Here is a 12,857-nt window from a genome sequence, read left to right on the forward strand (position 1 = left end):
GAGGAGCATACAGTTTTACTGAGAAGATTAGACATGCGTGTGAGGCATTTCCTGAAGAATAGTTCAATACAAGACAATATAGTAAAGGGTTAATTGGACAGCACGGACGAATGCTCTATGATGTTTTCAAAGATTTATTTTATTTGAGAGAGAGAGAGCATGTGTGAATGGGGGAAGGAGTGAAGGAAGAGAATCTTTCAGCAGACTTCACACTTAGTGTGGAGCCCAGTGCAGGGCTTGGTCCCACGATCCATGAAATCATGACCCGCACCAAAACTGAGAGTCAGATGCTCAACCCACTGAGCCACGCCAGTGCCCCAAGTGCTCTCTACAAATTCATATTCTCCTTCAGTGCCTGTTATCTCCTCTTCCCCTTCATACAGGCTGACCTCCTGCCGGCCTATGCTGGCTGTGGGCCCTCACCTCCTATGCTTGAATTCAGTGATCTGGCTTCTCTTCTGCTGTTGGCCTGGGATTGCAAGGGGTGGAAGAGAAGGGGCTCCAGGGACATGTGTTATGTTTTGCTGTTTTTTATTAGGGTCATCTTACGCATTCTCATGGCTTAACCGATTGTACTATACATCTCCCTCACACAAATGTACGCCTGATCCAGACCTCTCTCCTGAGCTTTGGACTCTGTGTATGTATCTGCCTATTTGCATAGGAACCTCAGACTCACCATTTCCCATAGTGAGCTCATTCTTCCCCCTCTCTCTAATCTTGTGCCTCCTCTTGGTTGTTTTTTTTTTTTAAATCTTACTGAATGGCACCAATGTCAACTCAGTTGCCCAAGCCTGAAGCCTTCGTATTGCCCTCCCTGTAGTTACTCTACCATCAAATCCTTTTGGGACCATTTACTAAATATGCATTGAATCCATATACTTCTTTGTATTCCTACTGCCACTACCCTAATCCAGACCAGCATCACCTCTCACCTGAACTACTGCACTGTCTCCTAATTCATCTACCCGCCCCACTCTCTCCTACCCCCAAATCATTCTCCATACCACAGCCAGGAAACACTTTCTAAAACACACCCTTCATATTATGCTTAGTAAAATAAGTCAGTCAGAGAAAGACAACTATCATAGGATCTCCCTGATATGAGGAAGTGGAGATGCAACGTGGGGGGCTTGGGGGGGTAGGAAAAGAATAAATGAAACAAGATGGGATCGGATAGACATTGGAGAGGGTATGTGCTATGGTGAGTGCTGTGAAGTTTGTAAACCTGGCGATTCACAGACCTATACCCCTGGGGCTAATAATACATTATATGTTTATTAAAAAATTTAAAAATTATTAAAAAATAAATAAAACACACCCTTCAGTGACTTCCTAGTCCCATGAAGAGAAAGTCCAAATTTCTTTGCATAGCTTACAAGGCCCTACGTCTTGCTCCTGCCTCAGCTCCATTTACTTAAACTCTGTATCTCAGTCATTCTAAACTCTGTTTTCCATTCTTGGAGAATGCTGTTCTCTTTTCCATTTGAATTCAAACCTTCACACATTGCTATTCCAATGTCTGGTCGTTCCACTTTTAATGATGTTGTAATTGGTGAGTGCAGCTTGGTAACCTCTGAGTTCTTCCATTGTAAATTTCCTTCCTTATTTGTCTTTCTCCTATTGGTTTTAGCATCCATTGATGATCACCATTTGAATCAGCTCTTTTCTTTTTCTTTTCTTAAAGATTTTATTTATTTATTTGACAGAGAGAGACACAGCAAGAGAGGGAACACAAGCAGGGGGAGTGGGAGAGCGAGAAGCAGGCTTCCCGCTGAGCAGGGCGTCCAACACAGGTCTCCATCCCAGGACCCTGAGATCAGGACCTGAGCTGAAGGCAGACGCTTAACGACTGAGCCACCAGGTGCCCCAAATCAGCTCTTTCATATGGGGTTTCAAACTGGTGATTTTTCTAGTCTTATAATCCCTTCTACAGCCATTAGCTGGAATTCTCTCGTAAAGGATTTTCCTTATTGACTAAATCTATTTGGTACTGTAAAATACAGCTTGTACATGATTGGAAAGGTAAATGTTTAATTCTTTTGTGATCATGTGTTTTAAGTTTAGTTAAATTAGCAATTTGGAGTTTAGGACAATTTTACCAGAGAAACCCATTTATAAGTGGTAGTTATAGTTCCAAATAGCAGAGGAAAGCCTGCTTAACCCACAGCAAAAATGAAACACTACACATCAGCAATGAGATGATTTTTTTTTGTGATATTAGCTATTAAAATACAATTGAATAATTTTTTTTCAACCGAATAAGTTTTTAAATCTTAATGTAAGTGCTAGTACTTGAGAGAAAGGCAGTCTTGATTAGAGGAAGAAAAGGTAGGTGGATGCTTAATGGTGGTTTGAAGGGATGTGCTGAGTGCTTTCAAGAGCTTTTAGGATTTGATGGTACTTGTTATTCAGTCTAATTTCACTGAGGAATTAAGCTATTTCCACGTCTGTGATGGGTGTAACATCAGCGCTGCTCTTATACTTAGTAACCAGGGCCCACAACCAGAGCCAATTTTCCGCTTGCAAATGGAGACAGTTACATTTTCCAGTATCCTGAGTATGGAAGGGGACTTAGGTGGATGTGAGTGACTGAAACAGAGCTGAGGGTGCTAAAAGGTAAGGTGGTAAAAGAAAGGACTTTAATGCTAGGACTGTAAAGTCTGAGGAGGGACTAGGACCAGAACTAGGGTGAGACAAATGAGGGGCCTGTGGTGCCCATCCAACACTTGCTTGAACCGGAGAGCGAGTGCCTCTTCAAGTGTTGTGCCCTGTGGCAGTGACTCCGAGGTGTGTCTGTGGGAAAGAGAGCAGCGAGAGCACGGAAGGACTCATATTAAGGGTCTAGGAATCCCAGTAACAGGGTTCCGGGGTACAGGAGTTCAAACCTAAGCAAAGACTCTAAAGGTTGCCAGTCAGAACCCAGACCATATATGCTAGGAGAATAAGGTTCAAAAACCAAAGAAGACTAAATATTGGAGGTCAAGAAAGGCCTCACAGAAGAGACCTGCGTTAGAATCAGAGGGCTCCTCTCAGGGGCGCCTGGGTGGCTTGGTCGTTAAGCGCTTGCCTTCAGCTCTGGTATTGATCCCCACCCCGTTCCTGGAATTGATCCCTGCGTCCAGCTTCCTGCTCAGTGGGAAGTCTGCTTCTCCCTCTCCCTCTTCCATTCCCCCCTCCCCCCGCTTGTATTCCCTCTTTTGCTCTCTCTCTCTCTCTCTCTCTGTGTCAAATAAATAAATAAAATCTTAAAAAGAATATTAAGTGTTTTCAAATGTACTTATAAGTAAAGCAGATACTGAAAACAAACCCTCATATACCCATTAACCACATTCAATAACTATCAAGATTTAGCTGATCGTGTTTCAGCTATCTCTTTTTTCTCTTTTTCTGTCCTTTCTTTCTTTTTTAAAAATTTGCTGGGAGCGCCTGGGTGGCTCAGTTGGTTAGGCATCTGCCTTTGGCTCAGGTCATGATCTCGGGGTCCTGGGATCCAGCCCTGCGACAGGCTCCCTGCTCAGTGGGGAATCTGCTTCTCCCTCTCCCCTGCCCCTCCCCCCGCTCTCTCTCTGTCTCTCTCTCTCTCTCTGAAATAAATAAAATCTAAAAAAAAATTGCTGAAGTATTTTTTTTTTTTAGAAACACAGGGAGAGAGGGAACACAAGCAGGGGGAGTGGGAGAGGGAGAAACAGGCCTCCAGCCGAGCAGGGAGCCCGATGCAGGGCTCAATCCCAGGACCACGGGATCACAACCCGAGCTGAAAGCAGATGCTCAATGACTGAGCCACCCAAGCGTCCTTGCTGAAGTATTTTAAAGCCAATCCCAGGCATCATGTTATTTCATCCCTGCTCATTTCATAGGCATGTCTCAAGGGTAGACATTTTCTTGTATAACCATGCTGTCATGCTATCTTACAAAATTAATAATTCCTGGGGCACCTGGGTGGCTCAGCCATTAAGCATCTGCCTTTGGCTCAGGTCATGATCCCAGGGTCCTGCTCAGCGGGGAGCCTGCTCTTCTCTCTTCCACTCCTCTTGCTTGTGTTCCCTCTCTTGCTGTGTCTCTCTCTGTCACATAAACAAATAAAACAGTTAATAATGCCTTAATAGAATCTAATACCCTAGTTCATTATAAAAGTTACCAGATTATCTTAAAAAATAGTCTAACAGTTGTTTTTTTTTTTTTCATATAAGAATCCAAACAAGGTCCATCCATTACATTTGGTTATGATCTCATTTATTCCCCAGCTTTATTGAGGTTGCTATAGACTAAATGTTTATGTTGAACATATGTTGAAACCTAGCCCCCCCCCCACATAATGGTAATAAGAGGTGGGGGTTTGGGGAGGGGATTAGATCATGAGAACGGAGCCCTTATGAATGGGATTAATGCTTTTTAAAAAGAGACCCCAGAAAAGTCCCTCACCCATTTCACTATGTGAGAACACAGCAAAAAGAGAGTCAGGGCGCCTGGGTGGTTCAGTCAGTTAAGCATCTGCCTTTGGCTCAGGTCATGATTTCGGGGTCCTGGCATCGAGCCCCACATTGGGCTCTCCACTCAGTGGCAAGTCTGCTTCTCCCTCTACCTCTGTGATCTCTCTCGCCCTCTCTCAAATAAGTAAGTAAAATCTTAGGGAAAAAAAAAAGAGAGGGAGAGTTATCTATGAGCCAGAAGCAGACTTTCAGCAGATACTTAATTTGCCAGTGCTCCGATCTTAGAATTCCGAGACATAAATTTCCGTTGTTTATAAGCCACCTAATGTGTGGTATTTTGGTATAGCAACCTGGATAGACTGAAACAAACTATAATTGACAATTCAAACTTGTATGTATTTAAGATGTGTAACTTGGTGATTTGATATACTTATGAAATATTCTCCACAGTCAAAGGGGAGAGGGGGAATGTGGGAAAAGTTAGTCAAGGGGTACAAAGTTTCAGTTATGTAAGATGGTTATTATCTCTTAAGTCTTTCTTTTTTTTTTAAGATTTTATTTATTTATTTGACAGACAGAAATCACAAGTAGGCAGAGAGAAAGGGGGAAGCAGACTCCCCGCTGAGCAGAGAGCCCGATGCGGGGGCTTGATCCCAGGACCCTGAGATCATGACCCGAGCCGAAAGGCAGAGGCTTTAACCCACTGAGCCACCCAGGCGCCCCTCTTAAGTCTTTCTTAATCTAAAACAGTCTGTACCCCACTTGTTCTTTTTCAAGCCATTGGCTTATTGCAGAAAGTGGGTCAGTTTTCCTGTAGAAAATCCCACATTGTGGATTTGTCTGTTTGCTTTCTTATTCTGTCATTTACTTTGTTCCTCTGTACTCCATATTTGTCTATAATGGACGTTAGCTTTAGAAGTTTGATGATACTCAAACTCAACTTTTTTTTGTCAAGAATACTTCACAGAGGTTGCTGTGTAGTTCACTTTGAATCACATCTGGAGGCACAGGTCTATTAACGCATAGGTGATACCTGATTCCTTCATTATGATGTTTTATCTAATGGTCAAATCTATCGACGATTATTGGCAAAATTAATTATTTTACTAGGAGTTTCAAAATGGTGATTTCCTAATTTTATCTTCTACATTAATTAGTTTCTGAAAGTAAACTTTCTGTCATCAACTATGGCTGTAGGATTACGTTTAAAGGGAAGGCAGGAGAAATGCTTAATTCTTGATCTTGGACTTGATTGACAATTTTCAGAATAAAGAGTTGGTGCCCTAGTTATTTTCAGTGATATCTAATGAATTGTGTTTTTTCTCTATCATTGTGAACTCATTTTTTTAATGTGTTCAATGGGTTTCAACTGATTGCATTCATTATTCTTGTTAATGCTTGAATCATCCTTTATTTTACCAGAACTTTGCCTCTTATATTCCTCTGACACTACTCATTAGGGTTCCATATTTGCTTGAATTCTGGCACAAAGCTTACATGTATAGTTCTTGCCCCAAACCTGCCATTTCCCTAAGAAGCTCTAGTTTATTTATATTTTCTCTTTTTATCAACAGCTTTATTGAGGTATAATTTACATAGCATTAAGGTATACGATTCAGTGATTTTTTAATACATTTATATAATTGTGCAACTATGACCACGATCCAATTTTAGAATATTTCCATCAGGCTATGAGATCTCTTATACCTTTTCAGTCATTCCCCTTTCCCACCCCTAGCTCTAAGCAACTGCTAATCTTCTTTATGTCTCTATTGACTTATATTTTCTAGAGATTTCATATGAGTGGAATCATACACTATATAGCCTTTTGCATCTGGATGCTTTCATTTAGCATTAGTTTTTTTTTTTATTGAGATGTAATTCACATACCGTAAAGCCCACCGTTTTAAAGTATATAACTCAGTATTTTTTAGTATGTTCACAAGGTTATGGAAATGTGACCATTATCTAATTCCAGAACATTTGTTTCATACCAAAAAGGAACTCCGTACTGGTGAGCAGTCACTTTCCACTTCTCCTTCCACTTGGCCCCCAGCGCCCAATAATCTACTTTCTGTCTCTGTGGATTTGCCCAGTCTGGATAGTTCATATAAATGGAATGATACAACATGAGACTTTCTGCCCTGCTTCTTTCACTTAGCATAGTGTTTTTTTAAGGTTCATCCATGTCAGAGCATCTATCAGTACTTAGTTCATTCCTTTTTATGTCTGAATAGTATTCCATTGTACGAATGCACGGTCGACCTTGAAACTAAAATAGTCAGTTATTGTACCAGCGAAAGGGGTTTAGTTGGGAGTAGCAGAGGAATTGCATTTCAGGACAAGCCAGCTCTTGCAAAAGCCACAGGCAAGATGGGAGAACAAAAGAGAGGACTGCTTTGTTGTAGACAAAAGGGAAGGGCCTGTTACAAACAAAAAGTCCATTGGAGTAAACTGGGAGTTTAAAGCATAGTGGCTTTTCACTGGCTGAGTTGTAGTAGTCTCTCATTACCTGGGCCGTTGCTGGGCAAGAAGAAAATCTTCCTCCATCCCGCTGGGAGGGTAAAGTAAGTTTCTTACCCTTGGGTCTGCAAAGGGGTACAGGGAGTGGCGTGGCATGAGAGCTCCCCTTCTGGCTTCCTGGCAGCTTTTTATTTTTATTTCATTTCATTTCATTTCATTTTTAAAAAATAAAGTATGGAACGCTTCATGAATTTGTGGGTCATCCTTGAGCAGCAGCCGGTGCTAATCTTCTCTGTGTCGTTTCAAGTTCTAGTATATGTGCTGCTCAAGCAATCACTCATGACTGCATTTTATTTTTTATTTTTTTTATTTTTTTTAAGATTTTATTTATTTATTTGTCAGAGAGAGAGAGAGAGAGGAAGAACACAAGCAGGCAGAGCGGCAGGCAGAGGCAGAGAGAGAACCCGATGTGGGACTTGATCCCAGGACCCTGGGATCATGACCTGAGCCGAAGGCAGTGGCTTAATCCACTGAGCCACCCAGGCATCCCACATGACTGCATTTTTTTTTTATTTTTAAAGATTTTTATTTATTTATTTGACAGAGAGAGATCACAAATAGGCAGAGAGGCAGGCAGAGAGAGAGGAAGGGAAGCAGGCTCCCTGCTGAGCAGAGAGCCCGATGCGGGACTCGATCCCAGGACCCTGAGATCATGACCTGAGCCGAAGGCAGCGGCTTAACCCACTGAGCCACCCAGGCGCCCCATGACTGCATTTTAAACGAGGTTTCCTTTATTCAGTTTCACAGTACCTTATCTCCTTTATCAGTTGATGGACATTTTAGAGTTGTTTCCACTTTTTGGGTCATATATGGTTACTATATGATTAACTTTTTGAGGAACCGTTAACACGGTTTTCTAAAACAGTCACACCATTTTACCAGCAGTTTTCTTTACCAGCAGAAAACCAGCAGTTTTCTCCCCATCCTTACCAACACTTATTTATTGTCCTTCTTCTTTTTTTTAATCATAGCCACCCTAGTGGCTACAGCCACTTTGGAAAACAGTCAGCAGGTCCTCAAAAGGTTAAGCTCAGGTTCTGATACCACCCCCCACCCCCCAGAGGCCCTTGTGGTTTTGTTTCTTTCTTTGCTTAACTGGACTGCCTGGACTAATTCTGTAGAGTCTGTCTTCACAGAATGCACAGTGTGTAGCCCACTGATGTTTCTCTTCAGTTTTTTTTTTTAATTTCTTTTTACTTTTAAGCCTGGCTTCCTAGGTGTCCGACCTGGGGTCAGGATAACTTAGTGGTCAGCCAGTGCTCTTTTTAGAGGTTGTCCTGTTGAAGCACCTTGAGCCAGTATTGTCTTCCACCATTTGTTGATGGAATTATGTGTGGGTTAAGCAGCAAATTCAAAGTTCAGGGAGTTTATGGGTCTTACCTGATGTTTACTTTCTGCTGGGTTTTCTCATGTGTCCTCTGTGTCCATGCAAGGTTTCACATTCAGCTGGGGAAGTGTAGATAACTAGGACCTTCTCCAGTATCCTGAGCTTGAGTGCAGCCTTACACATAGGCATGGCCTTCTGTATCACCAGGGAAATGAGGGAGGTTCTCAAGTCCCACTAGGGCTGTCTTGTTTTCTGGGTCTCTCTGGCTAAACTTCTGGCAGCAACTGTTCTGTTGCTTCTTGCCCCAACCAACACTGTGACCTCAGGTAACCATGCTGTGTTTTTCCCTGATCTAAGGAGTTTGCTTTTGTTTTCAATACCCCTGGGCATAGGACTTTCTTGTGCTCATTCCTGAACAAGTAATTCCCCTCTAGCAGCCAAGTCGTTAGTTTTTATGGCTAGTCTTGCCCTGCCCTTGTAGCTCCAGTGGAGCTGGGAAGGAGGGGGATGGGATGTGAATAGCCTCAGGCTGAAACACCAGAGATTCCCACTGTCCTGACCCAAGGTTCAATAGGTTTTCTTGAACACTTCTCAATTTATTTAATTTTTGTTTATTTCCACAGTCCTGGGATGGTAGTTTTTGACCATTTTCTACAGTTATATTGCTGTTTTGGCAGGGGAGGATTTGCTGAGCTCCTTACTCTGCCATTCCTGCAGTCCTGCCTAATATATTTTAAAAGATTGTTCTGATAACCGTGGAAGTTGTAGGTGATGGGCAAACTGGTGGTCAGGAGTATAGGATTTTTCTCAGTAGTACTTTGTTATCTGTAAACAGGAATGCAAAATATAAATAGTTGGGTTGGTTTGTCCAAGGGGGGATCGGCAGAATAGGTTTGGTGGGAAAATCAAGGGGATAGGAGAATTGCAAGTGCTGGTTACTGTCATTGAAGACTCACTGTCCCTGGGATCTCTCCTAGGTAGAGAAGGAAATGAAGTTCAAGGGGACATGGTAGCGTTGGAGAATAGGTAAAAGAGCTGATGGATTAAAGGCCTTGAAAGAGTCGAGTAGATTTGGCATTTGGTTTTAGAGGTAGAACCATTCCAGGTATCACGACAGAAAGAGATGATTGAAACAGTTGAGATGAAGAAATTAAAATAGAATATGTCAAGGAGCTGTGAAATATGTATGTTAGATCATCAAGGTGGGGGCATGAGGAAGGCTATCAGGATGAAAAGGTGAAAGGAAAGCAGTTAGTATTAAAGTCCTTAGTAAATGTAGGAGGGAGACACGGAAGTTGACATTAAACACTGAAAGGGTGATAAAATTGAGTAGTATGGACTTTGAGGAAAGAAGGGCTTTTGAGAGGAGATGGTGAAATAATACTTTGGGGATACAGTAAAGAAGACATGAGAAGATGCTAACCTGATCTTGATTTATGGGAAGGGGTGAGTAAAGGAAAATGAGCAGCCACCCATTCAGAGCTCTGCAAAAGAAACAGTAGAATTTAGGACACCCAGAGTTAGGAAGAGGAGATGGAAGCTCAGTGCATGACCAAAAGCAAAAGTGAGGCCGTTTTAGGAATTGGTGGATAGTTGGGGTTTTTTTGTTTGTTCACTCGTTTTACTTAAGCATAGGATGCAATTAGGGGTATAATAGGAGATAATACTGCAATCTGTGTGATTAGTGTGAATATAAAATATAACTAGGGTCATTATTGTTTAGTCAGATGGTATACTAAGGAAACTTTCTGAAGTTATTTTGCTTAGACCTTATAGAAATTTTGGAACTGGTGTTGGTAGTTGGGAAGCAATTTGACAGCTTTGGAATATTTTGACTGCAACAAATGGGAAATTGGTATATATATCTGATAAGCCACTAATGCCACCATTGGAATTGAAATTGACTATGGATCACAATTTTGATAGGAATGTGTCTAGTAGACGGTGATGAATTTTGGTCTTTTTGTAATTAGAAATTTGGAGCTTTAAAAAGGTATTCATATTTTTTTGGAATACTCATTTTCCATCTTTTCTAGAACCATCTGAAACCCACAATACTTAGAAGACTGTGTAGGATCTGCTTCGTGTGAGGGGTTTGATCTCAGTTGCTCTGACTCTATTTGATATGATTCTATGTCTTGGTAAGGTATTTGGCTAGAAGCATAGGCGAAGAGAAAATGAAAAGCAAAAATGAGACTGAATTGGAGACCTAGAGCTCCGGTTCCAAAAAGCTTCAGAAGATTAACTGCTGTGATGGTGATCTGGCACGTATTCAGTTCTAGCTATCATTTGTTATGAATTGAAAGAACATTGAAATAATTGTATGCTGAGGTTCATAATTGCTGGCAATGGGATGGAGGAGGGGAGTGGTTAGCTGGCAAGGAGCCTTGGAGTTGTTTTTATCTTAATGCTGGATATTTGGTATTGGTCGATAACAGGAGAAAAATTATTTATGATCATGCTGGGGACTCATTACATTGATTTCTACTCTGTAATAATATGAAAGACTTTAGTGGTTACTCTTATTGATGTCATATTTCTTCTTCTTCTTCTTCTTTTTTTTTTTTTTGGTCATTCTGGCAGCCATCAGCAAAGCAATCACAAAAGAGCTATTGCCTGTACAGTCCTCTTCATCATTTGTGACCTGGGATATTGAGCTCATGGGCTGGCAGAATTCCAGTCCATGAGGCAATCTGTGTCATTCTGGTCTAGCCAGGTGAGTAGTCCCTATGGGCTGGTTTCTTGTTCTCTAGAAAAGAACAAACAAGGGGGAAAAAAAGCAAAGCAGCGTAATATGGAAAAATATAGATATGAATCTCAGGCCCTAGAGGAGAAGCTAAGGCCTGGGCCGTAAGCAGCAAAACAGGCGGAGAGGACCCTGGGGGTTGTGTACAAGTTCGATAGAGTGGTATTCATGAAATAGAAACACCAAGAGAATGAAGTCTGTTTTGGGACCTGGCTTGGCTTCAAGAATGAGGAAACTTAGGTTGAACTGCAATAAAAATATCTATGAAGGCAAGGTTAAATACAAAGGAAGTATGCTTTGAAGTTAAAATGGATAGAAATTTAATTGTAACGAAGTGTCTTTTTCCTATGAAATATTAGCTATCTAGAGATGAGAATGATATTGTGAAAATTTCATTAATATTTAAGAGTTAAGAGAATGAATCCTGGCTCTTTGACATACCAGCTCTGTGTTCGTGGGAAAATTACTTACCTTCTCCCAAGCTCAGTTTCTTTACCTATCAGACAGATTAAGGATACTGACATGGTTGTTGTAAGAGTTAAATGAAAAAATACATAACGTGTATCACATGATGCCTGGCACATACTTAGAGCTCAATACATAGTCACCATGATCCGGCAGTGGAAGGGAGAGTTAACGAGATGGATGTTCAATAATGAGATGAATTATTCTTCACAGGTAGGTGTGTAATTAGTTATTTTTTGTCAGAGCAGCTTGCAGTAAGTTGTTTCAGGGTCAGAATCTCTTGGAGATCAGGCTACAAGGAGTGCTAATTAGGCCAATTCGAAGGAGGGTGACTTCCTCTGCTTCCTGAGTTGGTAACAAATTAGGTCTCCCCTGCACTTTCTTCCCAGGATAGGGCTTTTAACAGGAGCATTTTTTCATTAGACTTACCATTAGTGTTTTTAATACTTTGGTTTGTTTGACTAGGAACTTGAATTCGGAGGAAGATGGCAAAATGGTGGACAAGTTAGGTGTCCAGCCCATGCTAGCTGGAAGCAGAAAATATGGTAAGAGGGTAAAAGGTAAAGATTTCTCTGTAATGTGGATCACCTTCTGGATGGAATTTTTTTTTAAAGATTTCGTTTATTCATTTGTCAGAGAGAGAAAGAGACAGTACAAGTAGGCAGAGGGAGAAGCAGTCTCCGAGCCTGATGCGCGACTTGATCCCAGGACTCCAGGATCATGACCTGGGCCGAAAGCAGACACTTAACTGACTGAGCCACTCAGGCACCCTCTGGATTGAATTTAATCAGCTCCCTTGTCCAGGCAGAGTGAAGCAGAATGCCTGGAGTTGAAGTGTCACAGGGAGCCTAAACAGAGGTCCAATGAGGCTCTCGGGCCAGACTATTCAAGTTGAGGAGGAGGAGGAGGTGGGCTTCTCAGTCTAGATAGCAAAGGAGGACATGGACTATACTTTTATGGAACTGGTTTTGTTAAGCCTAAAAAGGAGCCATGGAAGAGAAAGTTTAAAGGTACAGGATTCTAGTTGCTGTTATTTCATATTCTGTTTGAACAGTCTCTGATTTACTTTCTTTCCCCTTTTAAGTAGGCTTTATTTTTAGAGCAATTTTAGTTCACATCAGAATCGACCTGAGAGTACATAGAGTTCCCATATGCCCCCTGCCCTCTCACCCTAATCTCCCTCGTGATCAACATATTTGTCACACTCAAGGAACCTACACAGACACATTGGCATCATCCAAAGTCCATAGTTTACTTTAGGGTTCACTCTTGGTGTTGTACCTTCTATGGATTGTGATGCAGAAGGGCATATATCCACCATTAATGTATTATGAGAAGTAGTTTTATGCCCTAAAATTCCTAT

The 12,857-nt window shown here is 41.5% G+C and overlaps 1 long non-coding RNA gene and 1 other non-coding gene across 2 annotated transcripts in view; one reads left to right on the plus strand and one right to left on the minus strand.

Moving 5' to 3' along the window:
* The window catches only part of LOC125092300 (uncharacterized), a 111,715-nt gene that overhangs the window by 23,518 nt on the left and 75,340 nt on the right, over positions 1-12,857 (plus strand). Inside the window, exon 2 of the long non-coding RNA XR_007124865.1 lies at positions 10,867-10,999. This is a non-coding gene — a long non-coding RNA (uncharacterized LOC125092300). The remainder of the gene's footprint in view (positions 1-10,866; positions 11,000-12,857) is intronic.
* LOC125092516 (U6 spliceosomal RNA) lies at positions 7,125-7,233 on the minus strand. Its single transcript, XR_007124976.1, has one exon. It is a non-coding gene; the product is annotated as a U6 spliceosomal RNA (small nuclear RNA).

The sequence above is a fragment of the Lutra lutra genome, chromosome X (genome assembly GCF_902655055.1).
Source record: "Lutra lutra chromosome X, mLutLut1.2, whole genome shotgun sequence".
In the NCBI taxonomy this organism is placed as follows: Eukaryota; Metazoa; Chordata; class Mammalia; order Carnivora; family Mustelidae; genus Lutra; species Lutra lutra.